Below are 23,791 nucleotides of genomic sequence, written 5' to 3'. Positions count from 1 at the left end.
GGACATAGTGTATTATAAAAAATTGCCAAGACAGACTGCCACAGGAAGGAGCTGACTAATTTTTTATTATTATGTGTCGGTCAAACCGGAAGGTGAGTTCTTGGTTGAACCCCTAGGTATACTCGATCGGAGAGAAGTAATGCTACGGAGACGAGTTATCACCCAAGTTAAAGTGAAATGTCAACACTTTGGGCTAGAGGAAGCCATTTGGGAGGACGAACAGGTTATGAGGGAGAATTTTCCAAATCTATTTGCAGTAGAGAAAAAATGGGACAATGTTTAATCTTGGGGGGGAAAATGTGATGTCCCCAGTAATTGTAAATATTTAATTATTGTAGTTAAACAAACTAGATATTACTATTTAAGTTTATATATATATATATATATATATATATATATATATATTTTTAATTAGGTTATGCATGAAGCGAATGTCTTGATGATGATAATCATGTAACTCTCACATGTCAGGTAGTTAGGATAGGCGGTTACCTTTCTCTAACTACTTCCTTGAAGATTTATCATAAAAGAGGAGATCAAGAGGGTATTGGTACCTGAGATCAAGAAAGGAGAAATGAAATGGAAGATATCGCGTTGATATGCCAAACGGGTTCAAAAGCTAAGTCTGGTTAAGACCAGATAACTGTGACATGTTAACACTGTTAGTCTTAAAGGAAAACATCTTGCATGTGAGTAACAACTTGGGGGGATACTTAGGCTTGAAAGCGGGTCTCAAGGTTGGGAGGAAATTTGGTAACTTATAGTTGAAATGGATCCAAGAAGTTGACAATAATTACTACAGAAATCAGATAAGTATTTACATCTTTCTGAAAGTTAAACGTACTATTGAAATAAAGACATGTATTCTGTTTGGAAAGGGTTAAATATGATAATTCAATAAAGACCTAATGACTATAATTTGAAGTATATAATCCGCATGATAGTTGTCTAACAGAAACTAGTAAGTTCTAAAGACAACACAGTAAGATCTATAAACCAGAGTAGCATTTTTTCCTTTAGGAGAGTCCATCTCCTAGGGCTTATAATACATAAATATTTAAGAAAGCAGTAAACCAGAAAGCAAGAACTATCAGAATTGTTTATAAAATTTCCAGGTACAGGGATTATGATTTTGGAAAAGAAATGTATAATACTACATACATACAACCTCTTACAGGAATAGAAAATGTAGGTTTTCAGCACATTTAATACTTCATTTGCTAAGAAAATACAAGCAATGAACAATATATTAAATTCTAAGGCCAAATCAAGCCTATTGAATTATTCTGAACTGAAAATCATAAGAATTTTCCCTTAGGAAAAAGGGGAAAATTGGAACTGTCAATAAGATACAAAGAACAAGCCTTTCCATTTAGAAATTAGTTGAATTTCGAACCCAGAACTTTAACCCCAAACAAGTATGGGAAATTTGGGTAAAAACATAACAAAGTTGTGTTGCGAAAAATATTAGAGATTTATAATAAATTAATAAGTATTGTTCATTTGGATGCGGGTAGAAACCCCAATAGCATGCAGATACAAATGCTAAAATGACATGTATGAATCATAAAATCTAAATCGAAGAAAACATAATGGTTAATTGGCTAATTCCTTCTTAAAAATAGAGAAGGAAGAACCAAATCGGATAAACATATTAGATCTCTGTAAAAAGAATAGTTTTGTGCTAAGGTAGAAGCCCAACTCCTTCCAATTACGCAAACCATGTTACTATCATATATACAAGGCACACAAATTCGTCATAAGAGATATCTATATCTAGTTAGGAAACTCTAGATACAAGACTACCATTGTATAATTTATACAAGCTCAGATAGGAATTAATTTACATTGGGAAATTGCAAACCCATCTCAATCCACATACCTAGAACCTTAAATAGAAAGAACGACGACACCATATTCATAACTTAAGAAAAATGTAGCCACAGGGCATCTTTATGCATTGTCTAGGAACGTATATTCCCTAACAGATATAAATCTAAGAATAATCTAAGAGCAACATAAGAAGCTGGTATGATAAGCCAATAACCCACTAAGGCTCTGAAGCTTTCAATCCAAGATTTTCCAGGACAATCTTTCACATTACCCGGAGGCTGGATGGAGTAATAAGTCTGCAATCCTCTAACAGGTATAAGGAGGTAAGTTGTTGTTCTCGGACAAGCATACTCATGCAGTATGAAAGCCTCCGACGAAATCTATCAAAACCATGTGAGAAACTTATTAACATTACTGAATTAATGGAAATACTGCCATGCGACAATCCAGGAACAAATATATAAACCAATTACCGGGGCTGGACTGTTGCGATAGGACAAATCCTTTGAAGCGGTAAGCGCCAAAATGTTCTCTACAAACCTAGCAGCTAAGCATATAGTCATGGCAGGGTTAAGATAGAGAAGGAGGAACTTCATCAATATTACAAAGGGGTAGAAGCGAACCTGTGTGAAACCTTGAAGTCATGGGCCGAAACAGGAAGGCTCTACCAGACAGGAAGTGAAATGCCAAAATCACTCAATGATGCAATTGACAAAGGAGATAAGGGTTCATTCATCGCCGTCAGATGGAGATGTTTTACTGAGGACCGTTGATGAGGAGACCTTCTCGAGAAGGTGCCCAACAGATGGAAGGCAGTCAGAAGAACCCAAAACCCTACTCTCGTCAACTCTAAGGGGGAACCAAGTTCATTGTATTAGACTTTAGGATTAACAACCTTGGGATTATCCATAAAATTATTTTCGTATGTACAATGAAGTCACTGATGAATATTACCAACATGTGAAATGTCAAGGTATATTAATTTTGTACACTCTGCATAAGGCTTGTATCAGATCATTAATTCATATGTGATAGGTGTACTATCTTGGTTATTTATTACAATACATATATATGAAATCAAATTTTTATTTTACTATGTTTTTTATAATGTTATTATCTATAGATGTGACAAGTGGTATCAGAGTGCTCATGTTGAAAAAATGAGATCTTTGGAATGAATGAATAAAAATGTTTATGATGTGAACATAGAGAGAGAAAAAGGGAAAAGAAACCAGCATGAGGAGGATTGGACTTACACCACACAGACCCGTGACAGGAACAGGACCAACATCCTTTCCAGAAGCCAATCCCGAGGTATGGGTACAATTGGGAGAGGAGCCACGCAATACCAACGCTACCATTTTTGAAATTGTACAAGAACTAAAGGACGAAATGGCTAGGTTGTGGGAAGACAACGAAAGACTGATGCAAGAACAAGAGAAAATTATGAAGATTTTGTATGACAGACACAATCAGTGGAAACCGATTCCCAGTCCCGAAGATGGAAACATGACTAGAGAATAGGAATTCATAAATGAAAACTCGAAAACAGAAGGGGGCGAAGAGAATCGAGAGGAGGAATATGATAATGTATTAGATCACAAAAAGCAAAAACGACAGAAAATTGAGTTGCAAGGAGAGTTTCGAAAGATCAAACCTCCCCTCTTTGATGGTGAACAAGAGGAAGTTGCTGAAGCCTGGCTTATCAACATGAATAAATATTTTCAGTTGTACGAATATGATCATAATCTAAAGGCTCGCTTAGCCATCTATCAGTTGCAAGGAAAAGCCACCTTGTGGTGGGAGGAGGTGAAGACGGTACGTGGAGTTAATGAGCTGAATGTAGCTTGGGAAAATTTTCAAAGGTATTTTAAGGAGAAATATTTAACTGAAATATTTTATGATGAGAAGGCGAAAGAGTTTCATGACCTTTGACCTAGTGAGTTGTCTATAGAAGAATTCATAAAGAAATTAACATCTTTGCTGTGATATGTTCCCTACATATGGGAAGAGAAAGCAAAGGTGCATAGATTTATCAGCAGTTTTCCGCTATTCATGAAGGAACATCTCGTTGACAACCCGAAGACCATGGATGAATTTATACGAAAGGATCGTATATGCTATCAGCAAAACAAAACAAAGGGTGATGGAGGAAAGAGGTGGTCTGATAAAAAGGGAATTGAGTTTTCCTCTGGCAGCAAAAGAAATAAGACTGCTATCAACAAAGGACCCCATAAAGGTCAACCAATCAGAAATATGAACAAAAATCAGTCCAGATTCAAATTTCCAAGTGAGTTCAAAGAAAATGAACAATCTGGAAAAACTAAAATGGAAACAACGGCTAGACCCCTAGTACATTGTTGGGGATGTGTTACACTAAAAAATGTCACCATGACTATTTACAGTTAGTATGGCTCAATCAACAGTCATGCTATCCTCTTAGGCAAGTCTTATGCCTCTGCTCTCCATGTCAAACTCCAAAAGAGAGAAAGTCTTTCTAAATGTATTTATCTCTGGGGACGCAGGTTCTCTCAACCTTACCTGCGGGTACGCACCCAATGTTCACAAAAGCTGCGTCTTTGGACGCTCTGTATGTAAAGGGGCAGGTGCGTCCCCCCGTAAAGGTTAAAATGCGCAAGTTTCATCTTTAAAAAGTCACTTGTGGTCATTTCTAGAGCATTCTAGAAGGTTGTTCGACGTGTATTGAGCGCCTCCAGATGGTTCATGCACTCCTACCAAAGAGGAACTTATCCCATCAATAAGGGAGCTATCCCATCCAAAGAGGGGATTATCCCATTGATGGTGGACCTGATTAACTTCCTCTTGAGCACTATAAATACAGGCATTGGGCCAGAAGGAGAAGAGGTTGAAAGCTATACATTTCTAAGGGTAAATGCTGCAGGAATTAGGACTCCCATTTAGAAGCTTGTGAGGAGAGATTGCCATCTTTGCTTGTTCTATTTGGAAGTGGGTGAGCTTTGCCAAAGTAAAGGAGAACTCTTGATGGACCCTGGGAGGGACTTGCACAACACCAAGGCTCAGGTTGTATTTGTTCCTTTTGTTACCTATTAATGCAAATGAGTCCATTCTTCTCAATAACTTGTTATTTATGAGTTGTTTCATGTACTCCTTGGTCTATGTGTTAAATATGTTTTATTCTATGAGATTATCAAGTGCTATTTAATCGTTTGATTGTTAGTGTATGCAGGTTTCAAAGTGAAGGAAGAGCTCATCCGGATCAGCGGAGCTGGACTGCTACAACAGCGTTGGATTACAGGTAGGATCTAAACACTTGATTTCCCGTATAGTAAATGCATGTTTAGAGAAGGATTGCTCTTGTTTGTCTTGTTTGTCACTAGAGAGTCTTAGGCTCCTAGGGATGCGCTCTAGCAGTTATGCTTAGGGGGCATCAAGCACAGTTTTTTCTCTATTTCAAGCTTGTGTAAAAATAAAACTACTCTGAAGCATAGTTTTTCTCTGTTTCAAGCTTTTGTAAAAATGAAACCAATCTCGAGTCAATTTCAGTTATTTTCAAGACTCGTTAAACTCATGAAAATCCCGAGATTATTTTGCTATCTTTCATTCTCGTAAAACAAATGAAAATGCCGAGTTCTTTCCGTCTTTTCCTGCTCGTAAATTAAATTGAAAGTCGGTCATATGAGTACATTTTTATCCCTTTTTCGAACTCGTTTAAACTTACGAAAAAGTGAAACCTCAGAGTCATCTTTTAAGCCCTTTTCTGACTCCTAAAACATGAAAAGATTGCCGAGCGTTTCTTTTACACTCGTTAAAACGGAATTAAAAGACGGTCCCCTTATAGCTCTTTTCTGACCGTAAAATCAAGAAAAGATTGCCGGGTTTTTGTCGTTTCAAACTCGATACGGAAATAAAACGACGTGTCCTTGATTGCTTTTTACTTTTCAGGTCAGAGACACTAATCATGAAAGTACTCCTTGGTCGCAAGATCAAGCGGTTCTCCCAGGTATTATTTTATACTTTTTCGGGCTTGGGGGACACAAATTTACGAAAAAGTTCAACTTGGAGTCTTCTTAAGTTTTTCAGACTCTCTAAAATTGAAAAACGCCGAGTTTCTCCTATACTGGGCTCATTAAACATTTCACAGTAAAGGACCTGTTCAATTACAAACAGGAACAAACCGCTCCTTCCTAGGGTTCGAATCAAAACTAGGTTGGACTCATCCGAAGGATGAGCTTATAATCAAGCATATGTTATCCTCCTCAAGCTTGTTAAAAATAAAGAGGTACTTGCCAGAAATGGTGGGGGAAAAGAGAGAAGAATGAGCCTATTTGTTACCTTTTGTCTCAGAAGAAACTTTATTACCACTCTTGAACACGACACTTTTCATTCACCTGGGTTGGGAAATCCTTTACCTCACAGTTGATCAAACCACTTTGAAAGTCTTCAGCCGGGTTCCGGGGATTAACTTTGAGTCGTTTATCACCAAGCCATATGTTGTGTCGTTATGTGTTCAAGAGGTCTGCAAGCAAAACTTTCATCTGCAAAATACTTGTCATCCATTTGACCATCCCTGAGTCAGTCCTTACAGCAACATTTCTTCAACTTGAACAATGATTTCGTGTTGCGGGCTTGCCTGCAACGGGTCGCTTTCTATCGACATCAGCACATTATCTAGAGAGATGACTTAGAAATCGTCAGTACCTTGAAGTCTGCATGCATCAATGGCAGGTTTCTCGCCTTTGACGTCAGTTTACATCATTGACTTTCGATCGAAGGATTTCGTGAAATGTTCGACATCAACTCACTCATTCACATCTCATGGATTGTACTGGGTACTTTGAGAACCATTGACATTACTGGTGGTCTCTCTCACGCTTGTTAACAGTTTTCATCATCGACTGGTAATCAAGTGGTTTCTACCATGTTCGACATCAACTCATTTATTCGCATGGCTAGAATCGTACCATTTCGGGAAGTAGAAATGAAGACCCTGGATCTAGTTTCCACCATCCAGGCTGCGAGGAGTTTTGTATTCATTATCTAAGTAGACTAATCATAAACAGATGGCTGCGCCCATACTGTGTCTACAAAAGTCTATGATTATGATGTACTGCAAGATCATTCCTGTATCAGAGTAGTTAGTCTGTTAGTTAAAGTTTTAATCTGAGTATGGGAATGCCTACCTCAGTGATGATATAATCTTATACATGTATTTTGTGTTGAAAATTGCAGGTTCTGACCAAGCTCTCCACGAGATAATCCTTGAAATGATAAAGCGCTTCACCCTTCCTAGATAATACAAAACCCTAATCTATTACAGACTTCGCACTTTAGGGGGCAATCTGTTACACTAAAAAATGTCACCATGACTATTTACAGTTAGTATGGCTCAATCAACAGTCATGCTATCCTCTTAGGCAAGTCTTATGCCTCTGCTCTCCATGTCAAACTCCAAAAGAGAGAAAGTCTTTCTAAATGTATTTATCTCTGGGGACGCAGGTTCTCTCAACCTTACCTGCGGGTACGCACCCAATGTTCACAAAAGCTGCGTCTTTGGATGCTCTGTATGTAAAGGGGCAAGTGCGTCCCCCTGTAAAGGTTAAAATGCGCAAGTTTCATCTTTAAAAAGTCACTTGTGGTCATTTCTAGAGCATTCTAGAAGGTTGTTCGACGTGTATTGAGCGCCTCCAGATGGTTCATGCACTCCTACCAAAGAGGAACTTATCCCATCAATAAGGGAGCTATCCCATCCAAAGAGGGGATTATCCCATTGATGGTGGACCTGATTAACTTCCTCTTGAGCACTATAAATACAGGCATTGGGCCAGAAGGAGAAGAGGTTGAAAGCTATACATTTCTAAGGGTAAATGCTGCAGGAATTAGGACTCCCATTTAGAAGCTTGTGAGGAGAGATTTCCATCTTTGCTTGTTCTATTTGGAAGTGGGTGAGCTTTGTCAAAGTAAAGGAGAACTCTTGATGGACCCTGGGAGGGACTTGCACAACACCAAGGCTCAGGTTGTATTTGTTCCTTTTGTTACCTATTAATGCAAATGAGTCCATTCTTCTCAATAACTTGTTATTTATGAGTTGTTTCATGTACTCCTTGGTCTATGTGTTAAATATGTTTTATTCTATGAGATTATCAAGTGCTATTTAATCGTTTGATTGTTAGTGTATGCAGGTTTCAAAGTGAAGGAAGAGCTCATCCAGATCAGCGGAGCTGGACTGCTACAACAGCGTTGGATTACAGGTAGGATCTAAACACTTGATTTCCCGTATAGTAAATGCATGTTTAGAGAAGGATTGCTCTTGTTTGTCTTGTTTGTCACTAGAGAGTCTTAGGCTCCTAGGGAGGTTGGTTGTGTCCGCACAATCGACTCTTTCCGCCTGACAGGATGTGGAGGACCACATTATGTTAAAAATTGTCCGTACCACAAGGGAACAGATCAAGTGGTGCAGATTCAAGAAGCATCAACTATGGGAGAAGTGGCGAGGAGTATTCTAAAATCAATGTTGCCCTCAAAGATCATCAGGAGGAATACCAACCAACAATGGTGGAATTCGAAGGTAAGATCTTTGCCCAAACTATATCTATTTTGATTGATCAAGGAGCTACTTTGAGTTATATAAGTCCAAAATTAGTTGAATAATTCCATTTACAATCTGTTAAATTTAAAAAACCTTGGCTAGTATAACTCGACACAGGGGCAAAGAGAAGGGTGTTGGCTAAAGTCAACAATTGCCCTATGAAGCTAGCAAGTCAGCCTATTATGGCAGATTTGAATGTCTTACCTTTAGGATAATATGATGTTCTAATAGGTATGGACTGGCAGGAGAAGCGTTGGTCCCTCATTAATTGTAAAGATAAAATTAATTAATACATGGATGAAGCAGGTATGATACAAAGAACACTGAAAATAAGACTGGTAACAACCTCTCAATTAGTAAAATGTATTCGAAAGGGATGTCAGATTTATGCCATACAGGTGGGGTATATCAATTCAACAGAAAAATCTAGTACTTTATAAAATATACTTGTGGTACAAAATTTCCCAGATGTGTTTTGAGAGGAGATTCTGGAACTGCCTCCAAAGAGGAATATAGATTTTACTATTGAGTTGATCCCTTGAGATGCCCTGATATCCCGAACCCTTTATCGTATGAGCATACTAGAATTGACTGAATTGAAAATGCAGTTACACAAACTGCTTGATAAAAGGTATATACGACCAAGTGTCTCACCTTGGGTAGCTCCTGTACTCTTCGTCAAGAAGAAAGATGAAACCTTACGGATGTGTATGGATTACTGACAACTAAACATGTTGACAGTTAAGAATAAGTACCCTTTGCCTCGTATTGATGAATTGTTTGACCAAGTAAAGGGAAAGACCGTATTTTCAAAGATTGACCTTTGCTTAGGGTACCATCAAATTAGGATAAAGGAGAAGATACATCCAAAACAATCTTTAGAACTTACTATGGGCTTTACGAGTTCATTATGTTACCGTTCGGGCTAACTAATGCTCCCGTGACTTTTATGTGTATAATGAACATCATTTTTCGTCAATATTGAGATAAGTTCGTACTAATATTTATTAATGATATATTAATCTATTCCCGGAATGTATAAGAGCATAAGGAACACCTACGAATTTTCCTGCAAACCTTGAGGGAGCATCAATTGTATGCCAAGTACAACAAATGTGATTTCTTTAAAGAACAAATTCAATATTTGGGACACATCATTACTAAAGATGGGATTGTTGTGGACACAGAGAAAATAAAAACCATAATGGAATGGCCAGTACCAAGAATGTAGCTGATATAAGATCATACATGGGTCTGGCTGGATACTATAGGATGTTTGTTGAAGGATTCTCCAGGGCAGAATACCCCATTACCTCTTTGCAAAAGAAAGGGAAAACCTTCACTTTGACCATGGACTGTCAAAAATGTTTTGACCAGCTGAGGCACTTGTTTAAAGCCACACCTATTCTAAGTATTGTAGACCCAAATAAAGAATACATTGTTTGTACAGATGCCAGGAAGGAAGGTGTTGGTAGCGTGTTAATGCAGGAGGGCAGAGTTATTGCTTATGAGTCTTGGAAACTTAAGGAGCATGAACAAAAATATTTGACTTACGATTTGGAGCTGATGGCAGTAATCCACGCATTAAAAATGTGGCAGCATTACTTATTGGGTAAGAAATTTTTATTAATGATAGATCATCATAGTTTAACTAACTATTTCAAGTAGCCTACCATGAATGCTAAACAAGAAAGCTGGGTCGATTTCCTGAGTGAATTTGACTTCGACATCAAACAGTTAAAAGGAAAAGAAAATCAAGTTGTGGATTCCTTAAGTCAGAAAGTAAACTGTATTTATGAAGTCTCTTTTAGTGAAGTACATACCACTTTTAAAGAGCAAATTAAAGAGCAGCAATACAAGATCCTGAATATAAAATTTTATGGCAACAAACTAAAATCCGAACCACAACAAACAACAATTGGGATATGAGGTAAATCAACAAGGTATGTTGATTTACAGAGGGAGAATGTATACACCAAACTAGAAAAATATTCAACAATTATTTTTAGATGAATACCATAAAATTCCTTATGTAGGCCATCCCGGATATCAGAAATTAATCACTACACTCAGAAAGGAATATTTCTGGCCTGGTATGAAGAAAGAGGTGACTGAATATTTGGCTCATTGTTTGGAGTGTCAACAAGTGAAATCAGAACACCAGCACTCAGTTGGACTATTCTACCCATTGCCTATACCGAAATGGAAATGGGAAACTATTTCCATTGATTTTCTTATAATTCTACCTAAGTCTAAAAAGAAGAATGACTCAATAATGGTGGTAGTAGACAAGGTGAGCAAGTCTGCTCACTTCATACCAGTAAAGTCTACTTTTAAGGCCTTTCAAATTGCTAACATATTCATGAAAAATATTTTTAGACTACATGGAATACCAAGGGTTATAATTTCCAATCGCGATGTAAAATTTACATCAACTTTTTGGAAAGCCTTATTTGGAGGTTTAGTCACACAACTGCATTTTAGCACTTACTATCACCCTCAGACGGAGGGGAAGACTGAGTGGGTGAATCAAATAGTGGAAGATATGTTGCAGACTTATGTAATGCAATAACCTTCTAAATGGGAGGATTATATACATTTGGTGGAGTTTTCTTACAACAATAGTTACCATACATACTTGCAAATGAGTTCGTTTGAAATATTATACGGACGCAGGTGGAGGACACCTTCGAGTTGGGGCAGCTCAGAGGATAAATTAATGTTGTGTCCTGACATGTTAAAAGAGATGGAAGATATGGTTAAAAAGTGCTCTCAAATTTAAAGACTGCCTAGGATCGACAAAAAAATTTTGTTGACCGGAAGAGAAGTTTGGAGTTTCAAGTCAGAGATCATGTTTATGTTCGTGTACAAGCCAAGAAGAGTACTCTACATTGGGGTGGGTGTGCTAAATTAGCACCCAATTTTGTGGTCCCTTCCAAATCCTGGCCCAAATTGGACCTGTGGCTTATCAACTTGCTTTGCCCAGCCACATATGTGTGCATAATGTTTTTCATGTTTCTGTGTTAATATATATATATATATATATATATATATATATATATATATGATCCCAACCATATAATCAATTGGCAGGATATACAGAGAATTAGATTATTTATAAGGGACATAGTGTATTCTAAATAATTTCCAAGGCAGACTACCACATGAAAGAGTTGACTAATTTTATTATTATTATGTGTAGGTCGAACTAGAAGGTGAGTTCTTGGTTGAACCCCTGGGTATACTCGATCGGAGAGAAGTAATGCTGCGGAGACGAGTTATCACCCAAGTTAAAGTGCAATGGAAACACTATGGGCCAGAGGAGGCCACTTGGGAGGACGAATAAGTTATGAGGGAGACTTTTCCAAATCTATTTGTAGTAGAGAAACATCAGGATGATGTTTAATATTAGGGGGGGAAGATGTGATGTCCCTAGTAATTATAAATATTTAATTATTGTAGTTAAAAAAAATGAATGTTATTATTTAAGTTTATATATTTATTATTTTGATTAAGTTATGCGTGAAATGAATGTATTGATGATGAAAATCATGTAACTCTCACATGTCAGGTAGTTAGGATAGGCGGTTACCTTTCCCTAACTACTTCCTTGAATATGTATCCTCAAGGAAGAGATCAAGAGGGTATTGGTACTTGAGATCAAGAAAGGAGAAATAAAATGAAAGATACCATGCTGATATGTCAGATGGGTTCATAGGCTAAGTCTGGTTAAGACTAGATAACTATGACATGTTAAGACTGTTAGTCTTAAAGGAAAACATCCTGCATGTGAGTAATAGCTCGGGGGGAGACTCAAGCTTGAAAGCGGGTCTCAAGGTTGGGAGAAAATTCGGTAACTTATAGTCGAAATGGATCCAAGAAGTTGACAATAATTACTACAGAAATCAGATAAGTATTTACATCTTTCTGAAAGTTAAACGTATTGTTGAAATAAAGACATGTAATCTATTTGGAAAGGGTTAAATGTGCTAATTCAGTAAAGGCCTAATGACTATCATTAGAAGTACATAATCCGCATGCTAGCTATCTAATAGAAACTAGTAAGTTCTAAAGAAAACACAGTAAGATCTATAAAACAGAGTAGCAAATTTTCCTTTAGGAGAGTCCATCACCTAGGGCTTATAATACATAAATCTTTAAGAAATCAGTAAACCAAAAAGCGAGAACTCTTAGAACTATTTAGAAACTTTCCAAGCAGAGGATTACGGTTCTGGAAAAGAAATGTATAATACTACACATACAACCTGTTACAAGAATAACAAATGTAGGTTTTCAACACTTTTAATACTTCGTTTGCTAAGAAAATACAAGCAATGAACAATAGATTAAATTCTAAGGTCAAATCAAGCCTATTTGAATTATTCTGAATTGAAAATTGAAAGAATTTTCCCTTAAGAAAAAGGGGAAAATCGGAACTATCAATAAGATACAATGAAAAAGTCTTTCCATTCAAAACTTAGTTGAATTTCAACCCAGAAATTTAACCCAAAACAAGTATGGGACATTTGGGTAAAAACATAAGAAAACTATGCTGCGAAAAATATCAGAGATTTATAATAAAATAATAAGTATTATTTGTGTTGGGAGGCGGGTAGAAACCCCAACTGCATGCAGATACAAATGCTAAAATGACATGTATGAATCATAAAATCTAAATCGAAGAAAATGTAATGGGTAATTGGCTAATGCCTTCTTAAAAACAAAGAAGCAAGAGCCAACTCAGATAAACATCTTAGATCTTTGTAAAAAGAATAGATCTTTGCTAGGGTAGAAACCCGACTCCTTCCAATTATGCAAACCATGTAACTATCATATATACAAGGCACATAAATTCATCATAACAGAGCCCTATATCTAGTTAGGAAACTCTCGATACAAGATTACCATCTTATAATTGATACAAGCTTAGATAGGAATTAATTTACATTGGGAAATTGCAAACCCATCTCCAGCCTCATACCCAGAACCTTAAATAGAAAGAACGATGGCACCATGCTTAGAACTTAAGAAAAATGTAGCCGCAGGGCATCTTTATGCAGATTCTAGGAACGTATATGCCCTAACAGATATAAATCTAAGAATAATCTAAGAGCAACATAAGAAGCTGGCATAATAAGCCAATAAACCAATAAGACTCTGAATCTTTCAGTCCAAGAGTTTCTAGGACATTCATTCACATTACCCAGAGGCTGGATGGAGTAATAAGTCTGCAACCCTCAGATAGGTACAAGGAGGTAAGTTTTTGTTCTTGAACAAGCATAGTCATGCAGTATGAAACCCTTCGGCGAAACCTATCAAAACCATGTGAGAAACTTATTAACATAATTGAATTAATGAAAATATTGCCATGCGATATTCCAAGAACAAATATATAAACCAATTAGCGAGGTTGGACTGCTGCGACAGGATAAATCCTTTGAAGCAGTAAGCGCCAAAACATTCTCTGTGAATCTAGCAGCCAAGCATATAGTCATGGCGGAGTTACGACAAAGAAGGAGGAACTTCATCAATATTACAGAGGGGTAGAAGCGAACCTGTGTGAAACCCTGAAACCATGGGCCGGAACCAGAAGGCTCTGCCAGACAGGAAGTGAAATGCCAAAATCACTCAACGATGCAATTGTCAAAGGAGTTAAGGGTTCATTCATCGCCGTCAGATGGAGTCGCCTTATGAAGGACCATTGATGAGGAGACCTTCTCGAGAAGGTTCCCAACAGCTGGAAGGCAGTTAGAAGAACCCAAAACCCTGCTCCCGCGAGCTCTGGGGGGTACCAAGTTCATTGTATTAGACTTTAGGTTTAACAACCTTGGGATTATCCAAAAAATTATTACTGTGTGTACAACGAAGTCACCGATGAATATTACCAATATGTGAAATATCAAGCTATATTCATTTTGTACACTTTGCGTAAGGCTTGTATCAAGTCATTAATTCATATGCGATAGGTGTACTAGCTTGGTTATTTATTACAATAGATATATATGAAATCAATTTTTTATTTTACTATGATTTTTATAATGTTATTATCTAGAGATGTGACAGAAAGGCAACGTGATATCATCCATGACATAAGTTGTAATATGAAGATCCTTGACTGACTGGTTGGAATGAAGGTTGGTGCTTAGTTTATATCCTTGTCATGTAAGATGCAGACTTCCTGAGATCATTTTCAGTATATAGAATCCTTGAACTTTGCAGTGAACTTAATTACTTTGATTCTTAAGTTGTTCATGGAAAAAGCGATCAACTTCTATAAATTTGATATTCTCTGCATTGCAAACCACCCAACACGAATCCCTTTTTGTCTTTTATAAATCTTATTGTCTTAGTTCGTTGGCATTCTCTACTAGGGTTGAGTTTATATTGCAGCTATGGGATTTGGATTGGACTAGAAGCATCCTGTGGCATCGTAGTTTGGTTGTTAGCACAAAGAATAACATTTAATGTTTCCTGTGTGTATATTGAGCATCAAACTTTGTCATCTTCAAAATTTATAACATGTCCTGTTTGAAAATGCACTGATATATAATAAAATTGAAATTCCAGAATGAGTGCGTAGGAAAATACTTTGGATTTTGTATTCATGAAAAAAAACATTTACAAACCAACACTGGAGTATTAAGCTCCACTCACCATAGTGAATCTAGAAATTTTAGAGATATTTACATCTCTCTATTTTCACACAGTAAAAAATGTGTTTTCACACGCCCACCGATTTTCGCTCCACAATTGTAGCTCCATAAATTCGACCTTACAAGAAACCAGCTAAACTACGTGTCATGAGGCTAAATTAAGAATGTAGATGCATTAATTTAATGGTAGGACAAGTGTTAAATCAAAACATGACTTTCAGAGATAGCAAAGCAAAGACTCCTTCCTGTGTAACACGCTCAAACATTTACAACTTCACTTACTCTGTGCAGATATTTATAGAGATTTGATTGACTGAAGTATTGCAAGGATGGAGCTTGTATGCAGTGTCAAAAACTCATTTACTTTGCATGGCTTCATGATGAAGGTAAATTTGCAAATTGACTTTCTCGTATTTTTTAGGTATGACGTAGACAATGCATTTAGTTCTGGGAGGTATGACGTAGACAAAACAAGTGTATCATCGTTATTGCAGGGGTATGCCAAACGAAGCATTTGCCAATAAAATCTTCAAATAAACAACCAATTACATCACAAATAAATTTAAAATAAATTTAAATAAAATAATTAGTAAAAAATATAAAATTATTAAATTAAAATTACACTTTAATTTCTAAAAAAATATTTCATAATTTAACTATGCGTTATCCCTAACGTGACAACATGGATAATAAGTGGTTAAAAGATAACACTGACTAAGAACATTTTTCCAACTAATTATCTCCGGTAGTGTGTCTCATATATGCTAAGTACGGACTCCATATATTTTTACGTAGTAATTTAACAAGTGCACCATCATGATCTAACAAGGGCAACTGGCATAGCGGTAGTCCCTGCTGCTGCTGACATGTAATCTCAGTGCCGTGAAGCAATTTGCAATCTTAAAATTGTATAGAGAGTTTTGTTAACCATTGGAGTTGAGTTTTGTCAATAATTGGAGTTGAGTTTTGTCAATAATTGGAGTTCTGTTTAGTAATTTATTTAACTAAATATACCTTACATGTAGATACAAGGCAATTGTTAGAGCATTGATGTTCTCAACTTAGCACCAATGGAACTGAGTGTTATCTTTCATCTACATATGAATGAGAAATATAGCTAAAGAAATTGCACTCACTCCATCATGAACGATGGGACCTATATACATGGATGCATGCCATGATTTTGCTAGAATGATTACTATAAAAGTTATAGTAAAGATGTTTAATAATACACACATAAAAGTTATAAGCATATAAAATCTCAAAATGTAAACCCGACATCTACATCTAAATGTAAACTTGACATCTACATTTGAGGTCTTGTGCAGAGGATTTGACGATAATAATTAAAATCTGCCAGAAATAGAGCATCCATTCAAGGACTTGTATAAATGAATTTTCAAGTGACTTATCTACATTGAACATAGTTGGGTACTTGATGGGAAAGAGCATAAGCAATGGCTCCTCTCACATGTGATTTCACCTTCTTGTCTCATTTTCCATTTTGCGTGAACTTCTTCAAGGGTTCCTTGACTATCACACCATCCCTCCTGAAACAAGAAAGCAATGCACTTCTGAAACAAAATGGACAACAAAGCCAATTTTTTTCAAGTTAAAACAAAAAAGCTCATTAGGTTATCAGAATTATTCTAGAAATTCTACATCGCACAGATATTAATATTTTGGTATAAGTGGTGTGATTGTCAGAAACTAAATTTTTTCATATCTAGTACAGTGATATGGGGTTTAACGGTAAGTTTCGTTGGGTGAAACCCACGAGACGGAGGTTCAAATCTCGTTGAGTACATGGCCTGTTGTGTCTTGGCTAGAAGAGTAGGCGACCCCAGAGTGGACGTCTCGGCTCTTGTTGAGGCATAAGTTCTTGCTATGTGTGGCTTGCAGGTTGTTGCACCTAGCCTAGGTTTATAGTGGCAGCCAGTTGGATTTGATCCTGGGCCTGCCCAGGATAACTCTCACCAGTTACCGATTGTCCTAGTGTTAAAAAAAACAAAGGGAAAGCAGCTGATAAGAAAAATCGAGATCATTTCAGACCTATATAAAGAGGTATCTATATGAGGTATGATCTAGTCCACTGCACAAGTGTCGTGAAAATCAATATGGGTGAAAATCAATATGGGTCCACTGCACAAGTATCGTGAAAAGAAATATGGCTAGGGTAAAATTACAGAAAGGGAAGCTGAAATTTATTCATGGGAGTTCCTAGATTGGTGTCTGAGCACAGGCCAGGACAGGGGCCTGAGGACTTTGTGCATGGAATTTTCATGATAAGAGTAAGAGAAATACCAAAATAATAACCTCAACATACCGCGACAAGATTGGAAAGCACTAAGAAGAAGGTGGCACAACCCAAGAAGAGGCACTTGGAAGCTGACATTACGACAATGGTACCTTATATTTCCACACTTAGTCGTTTATGGTGCCTTATATTTCCACACTTAGTCATTTAGTGCAACCTGTCTCACCTTGTTAATGGACCCAAAATAAGTTTGGTATTGACTCTGACCTACGAGACATCAACAATAATTCCTAATATAATGAATGTGCTTGAAATAACATATCTTTCAGGAATTTAATAAATTCTAACTTCATATAGCCAAGTATGGACTTTCTTTAAAAACTTTATTTGTTACAATCCTGCTTCTGGTAATATGTCATCTACCTTCCAAGTGCCCATATAGTTTCTTCACTACTTTCTACTACATATGTTCAAAAGAATAAACAAAGTAATAAAAATCAACTCCATATATGTTAAAATGGATCTCTACTATATTCTCTAATTGTCTAGACTATTAGCATATGTGAAATTTCCGCTGATAATATGCTACATGACTTGAAGAAAATCCCTCCTATCTTTAGAGAAATTCAACTAAATTATATTCTGTCAATGAGTAGCAACTAGCAATTGCGCAAGATTCATTCATTCATTGAACTTTTAAAGTCACACTGTGAGAAGTGCTACCCATATTTGTATCTTAAATAAAAAGTAGCTAATTTAAAAATGCATATACAAGATAAAAATGTAATTGAACTATCTCTTTCTTCACGTGGACTTCATTTTTTGGTAATGGAACATATTCTTCTGCTTCAATATCAAATTCCATGGCAAATTCATCACTTCTTTCTACCCTTTTAATTGCACCATTGTTTTCCTCTATGTATATTATGTCCCTTACTGTCAGCTGCAATTGATTGGTAGACCACATATTATTTGAAATTGTGCATTCAAAAAGCATATATGAAAATGAATATCTCCTTTTCACCTGTACCCAAATATCCAATTTTAGTGCCAAAGCAAGAGTGAAAATTTTCTAAACTAGAGGTGCACCACTGTGGCTATTTTCCCTTGTAAAAGAAATTATTGGATATGGATGCAACAAGCACAACTATGCAGCTGCTACGGGGTGCCCTAAAAGCTTTGATAAGAAATAATAAAAAAAGAAGCCAAGAACAACATGCATCAAAACCACATGAAGCAAATTACAACAATTAAACAAACAAGACATATCGTTGGAGGCATGACTAGGAGGAGAGCACCCAGATAATGAAAGGTCCACGCTGCACTTGATGGACTGCATAGGACTAACCACTGGCATTGCTACTGGTTCTTGAGGCAAGCAGCTGGTAAATCTGTATCTATTAACATGGCGTATGATATGTGGAAAATATGTATCTATATAAATGGGAAATCTTGTTATGTCAACCTGGCGTACGAGGTGGGAAAGCTGCTTGGTAAACATGGTGTCTTTTTTATTAGAAAGCCTTTTCAAGATTGAGATACAGTGTACATTATTGGATAGCCATAACCCCATTAGTTCCATACCCGGTTGCTTCAGAACTAGAAGTGGTTTACTTGGTTCTAGAAGCAGATTCACCCCTAGCAAAAGTAACCTTCCTTGGTCTTGGTTAGTGAGCGAGCGACTTCACTAGCTACTTATTATCTTATCTGAACTAGTTGTACTTCCATCAGTCTTATGCCCTTATACTCCTTTCTGTCTGCCAGAGCTTTTCTACTTCTGCTAAGGTAAGAAAGCAATGGTCTAGGGCCATCCTGGTAAGAAGAAGTGGGCCATCCCGAATAGATACCTCCATATCTTATCTTCGGCCTACCTATCTTATCTTGTTAGGAAGGTCAGGCATAACCAGAAGAATTGTTTGGAATAAATGGACAAAGTCGACGAGTGGAAGAATTGTTTGGAATAAATGGACAGAGTCGACGAGTGGAGTATAATGGGTTATTCTATTTTCTTTTTTCCCTTTCATCTATTAGGGCTATACCGAGACTCTCATGTTATTAGTCAAGGTGGCTCAATAGAGGGTTGAAAGTGGTTGGTTATTTGTTTACCAATGGAAAGCATGGAAGATCATATTGGAAAACAAATCATAGACGATTGTATGCTCGCTGCCAGGGCAGGGCTGGGCTGAGATGCTCTACCCACCGTCAGATGACCTCCGAGAATGAGGTGAATATCAATATCTTAGAGGTTAGCATGGTCAAAGGGTCTATTCTATCTAAAAATGGAAGGGAATATTTGAAAAGAATCAAATGTTGGCAAATCTAAAATGTAAGAGAATTTCAGAAAGTACCTGCACCCAAATCATCCTTTTGTTAGACAACATTCCTCATCTCTGCTATGATAAATGTGTACCCCTGCACCCTAAGATTCTATGGACCTTTCCATCATCTATGCAATAAGCACATCTGACTGTGAAGATGAACGAATATTTAGAGAAGGATCAAAATGACTACCCTGCTACCAGAGGAATGGATATTCGAAGAAGGATCAAAATGAATACCTTTCTAAGCCCTGGAAACAGATAATGATAAGATGTGTCCTTGAGAAAAACCACCCGATTTCCTAGGTGCTTGTCTAAAAGGAATATGATGTGATCCCCAAGGCATTCTCGATAGCCGATGTAACCGATGTAGCATTCAAAGAAGTAATATCCCACAAGGTATTACTAGCAATACCCATCATCATGTTTCTTGAACCAACTTTGAGAACTAAATTAAATAAACACTTTCATTGAACTAAATTAAATAAACACTTTCATTTTTTTAGTAGTGACCACTCGACATGAATCTTACCATGTGGGCCCCCTCTTGCATGTAAAACATGTGTTCTCCACTACCTGGATACCCTCGCAACAGGGAGGGCATGCACATTCCATCTATCCCCATCTTGGCATCTGCCTTTGAATTGGCCCAAGACAAGATGATGAATGACTTGGCCCAGGACAAGAATATGGATGACTTCTGCTATTGCATGTATTCTCTACTTTCCTTCCCACACGAAGAATGATAATCTCTCCCACATGAAGGTCCACATGAAGAACGATAATCTCTAAAATTTTCGTGACAATCATGGCTGCTGGACTGAAAGTTGTAACAAATACAGGCCCTTAGAGGTGATATTAATGGCTGCTACGTATCAATAAGGTATCAAGGAGGCTAGACTAAGCCACTTCAGATTTTCCCTAAAATAAAAGGTTAGCAACAACAAAAACAGTGTCAATATAGAGGAGGCAACTGAGACTCTGAGGTTGTCAAGTTAAAATCGGACTTGAGGGAGACCTTCAACTGTCCATTTAAAAATTAGAGCTGAGGGAGACCTGAGGGGGACTGGTTGGAGGTCACATCAGGGAGGGCATGCACATTCCATCTATCCCCATCTTGGCATCTGCCTTTGAATTGGCCCAGGACAAGATGATGGATGACTTGGCCCAGGACAAGAATATGGATGACTTCTACTATTGCGTGTATTCTCTACTTTCCTTTCCTTCCCACACGAAGGTCCACATGAAGAATGATAATCTCTCCCACACAAATGTCCACATGAAGAACGATAATCTCTAACATTTTCGTGACAATCATGGCTGTTGGACGAAAATTTGTAATAAATACAGGCCCTTATAGGTGATATTAATGGTTGCTACGTATCAATAAGGTATCAAGGAGGATAGACTAAGCCACTTTAGATTTTCACTAAAATAAAAGGTTAGCAACAAAAAAAACAATGTCAATATAGAGGAGGCAACTGAGACTCTGAGGTTGTCAAGTTAAAATCGGACTTGAGGGAGACCTTCGACTATCCATTTAAAAATCAAAGCTGAGGGAGACCTGAGGGGGACTGGCTGGAGGTCACATCACACTTTTAAGAAGTGTTTTAACCAATACATGCCCTTAGAGGTGATATTAATGGCTGCAGTGTATCAATAGATGATATTAATGGATGCAATGTATCAACAAGGTATCAAGGTGGCTAGGCTAAGCCACTTCAGGTTTTCCCAAAATATAAGGTTAGCAACAACACAAGTAGTGTTAATATAGAGGAGGTAGTTGAGACTCAGAGGTTGTCAAGTTAAAATGGGACCTGAGGGAGACCTTCGACTGTCTAGTTAAAAATCGGACCTGAGGGAGACCTTCAGGGGACTGGCTCCCCTGGCTGGAGGGCACATCACACTTTTAAGAAGTGTTTTCAAAATTTATTTTTACTGGATTGCTTAGATTCTCGGCACCACAGTTGCCTATGGGATGCTCAAGTATACCACCACCAACATGGACAACATGGTAAGCCATTTCTCCACTTGTTCGGTTCCTTTTTACTTCGTATGACTGGAAATATTATAAGCAAATCTTGTTGACTGGATGCAAAGCATCAATTTGTTTTCGTTGTCTTCTAGGGTGGGGTTGTTTTCATTGTCTTCTAGGGTGGGGGTGGGAAATGCTCTGGAATTTGAGATCATGATGACATTCTACCTGATCTACATAGTTTATGCCATGGAAATTAACACCAGGGAACTCTGGGCACCATCGCCAATTTACATTAAATTCGTTGTGGGCACCAACATATTGACCAAGGTGACCTTTGATGGGGGTGCATTTACATAAATACAATGGAAAAGGGTTTTGAATTGGGAGCATTATTATTAAGCTTGGCAGAGGCCAAGAGAATATTGAAAAAATAGCAGAATGTAAATTGTTGTCAAGCGTATTTAACAGAAAGGAGTACCAAAATTTACCAAAATTCACCTTGGAAACCGACTTGCTTCAAACCTATGTAGGATGATAGTTGCTTAGTAGTTTAATGAACATAGTACCAAATCTATGGAATTAACAGCTAGTTAGCGGGCCCATTTATTTTTTGTGACCATGCTTGCATCATATACTGGCAGGTAAGCAGAAGGACACTAGCATGGAGGTTAAATCTGCCTATTCTTCCTATCCTGGTAAGTTTCTGTGACCCAATTTAAATGAATAAATTATTTTTTCCCATCTGCAAGTTCATTGTTGACTTATTCTACCTGAAAGAGCTTCTTTAGAACTGCTCCTCTCCTCGAATGCTTGCAGAATTGACAGTTCTCAAATGCTTGCAGAATTGACAGTTCTCCCTGCTATGGGCATTGAAGTGGCAGGGTTGTTGTTGGCTTCTTCCACCTGATAGAACCGTTGTTGGCTTCTTCCACCTGATAGAACCATTGTTGGCTTCTTCCACGTGATAAAACCTTCTCTGTCTGTAGGGTTCAAAACCTTCTCCATCTGCAGGGTTCTTCTCCCTATTAGAGTTGTCTCTATCTGCAGGGTATAAAGCCTTCTCCCCAAGCAGGGTCGTAGTTGCACTATGGCAGGGTTAATTGTCGAACTACTCGTCAAGCACCTACAGAGGTGACTGTTCTCTCTTCTAACCTACAGAGTGCGATTTGTTTCCTTCTATGGTAAGAACCAACATCTTTGCGGTGGAAACTAGAGGTCACAGGTGGCTGGAGCTATTGCCAGGTGGCTTGGCTAGAGCTATCACCAGAACAAATGGCAAGCTGTGAAGAAATGGTAAGCTGTCAAAAGCAACATTGTTACCATACTAATCTAATAAAATAGATCGCAAACATTCAAACATTTAATGTTTGATATTTAATGCTCTTCAAAATTAGCATTACTTGAAGTGTTTGATACAGAAAGTTAGGATATTATTTTCAAAATATTTTAGTTCCTTTCAAACTTTGGATAAGAAAAACCTTGCATATGTATTGTTCCCTCGATACACGTGAAGTTTCCGATAAGAGGTCGAAAACAAAACTTTGGGTAAATTTTTCATGAAGCTAAATTGCCATCCAAAACTTTGGATAAATTTTGGCAAAGCAAAGAAATTTTTGGTCAAAAGAACAATTAATTGATCGTCAATGCTCTAGCAATCGCTAGAGTCCCTGCAGTGCCAAAGGTAGGGACTAATAACTCTAAACGTTTAAAAAGGAGATGAAACAGGTTATAAGATATTTTTTCCCTTAAGGAATGCATTCCATTTGTAGTAAGAGTTAAGTATCTTTTGAGCAATAGGTAAGGTAATACTCTTTGTTGGCCAGGAAAACATTTTTCATCGCACTAAGCTTATGCCTTACCATTTTACAATTCGTTTTATTGGGGGGTAATACTCTTTGTTGGCCAGGAAAATTTTTTCATCACACTAAGCTTATGCCTTACCATTTTAAAATTCTTTTTATTGGGGGGTTTATAAGAATTTTCCTTTTTCACTACCCTAACTTTATGCCTTACCATCTTAAATTTCCTTTTTATTGGGGGATTTATAAGAATATTAACACCATGCAATACCTAGGGTATCTTTCTCTTCAATATCAAAACCTCTTTCAACCTGAGCAAAAATCTCATAAAGGTTAATTCCTTTCTAAGAGTACTAATAAATATGAATTTGGACTTTTCAATGCT

At 37.3% G+C, this 23,791-nt stretch overlaps 1 long non-coding RNA gene across 2 annotated transcripts in view; it reads right to left on the bottom strand.

Annotated features, from left to right (window-relative positions):
• Positions 1-13,174: 13,174 nt before the first annotated feature.
• The window catches only part of LOC149228433 (uncharacterized), a 44,755-nt gene continuing 34,138 nt past the window's right edge, over positions 13,175-23,791 (bottom strand). The window contains exons 1-2 of one of the 2 annotated variants that reach the window (XR_016247204.1): positions 13,957-14,350; positions 13,175-13,713 (exon numbers count right to left, since the gene is read on the bottom strand). This is a non-coding gene — a long non-coding RNA (uncharacterized LOC149228433). Of the gene's footprint in view, positions 13,714-13,956; positions 14,351-23,791 lie in introns of those variants that run through there. The other variant, XR_016247202.1, reaches the window with a different exon arrangement.

This window comes from Pinus tabuliformis, chromosome J (assembly GCF_031772625.1).
Source record: "Pinus tabuliformis cultivar Carrire ecotype Pingquan chromosome J, CPIR1, whole genome shotgun sequence".
Taxonomy (NCBI): domain Eukaryota; kingdom Viridiplantae; phylum Streptophyta; class Pinopsida; order Pinales; family Pinaceae; genus Pinus; species Pinus tabuliformis.
Note: the sequence above shows the minus strand (reverse complement) of the source record. Positions and strands in the feature narration are given on the sequence as shown.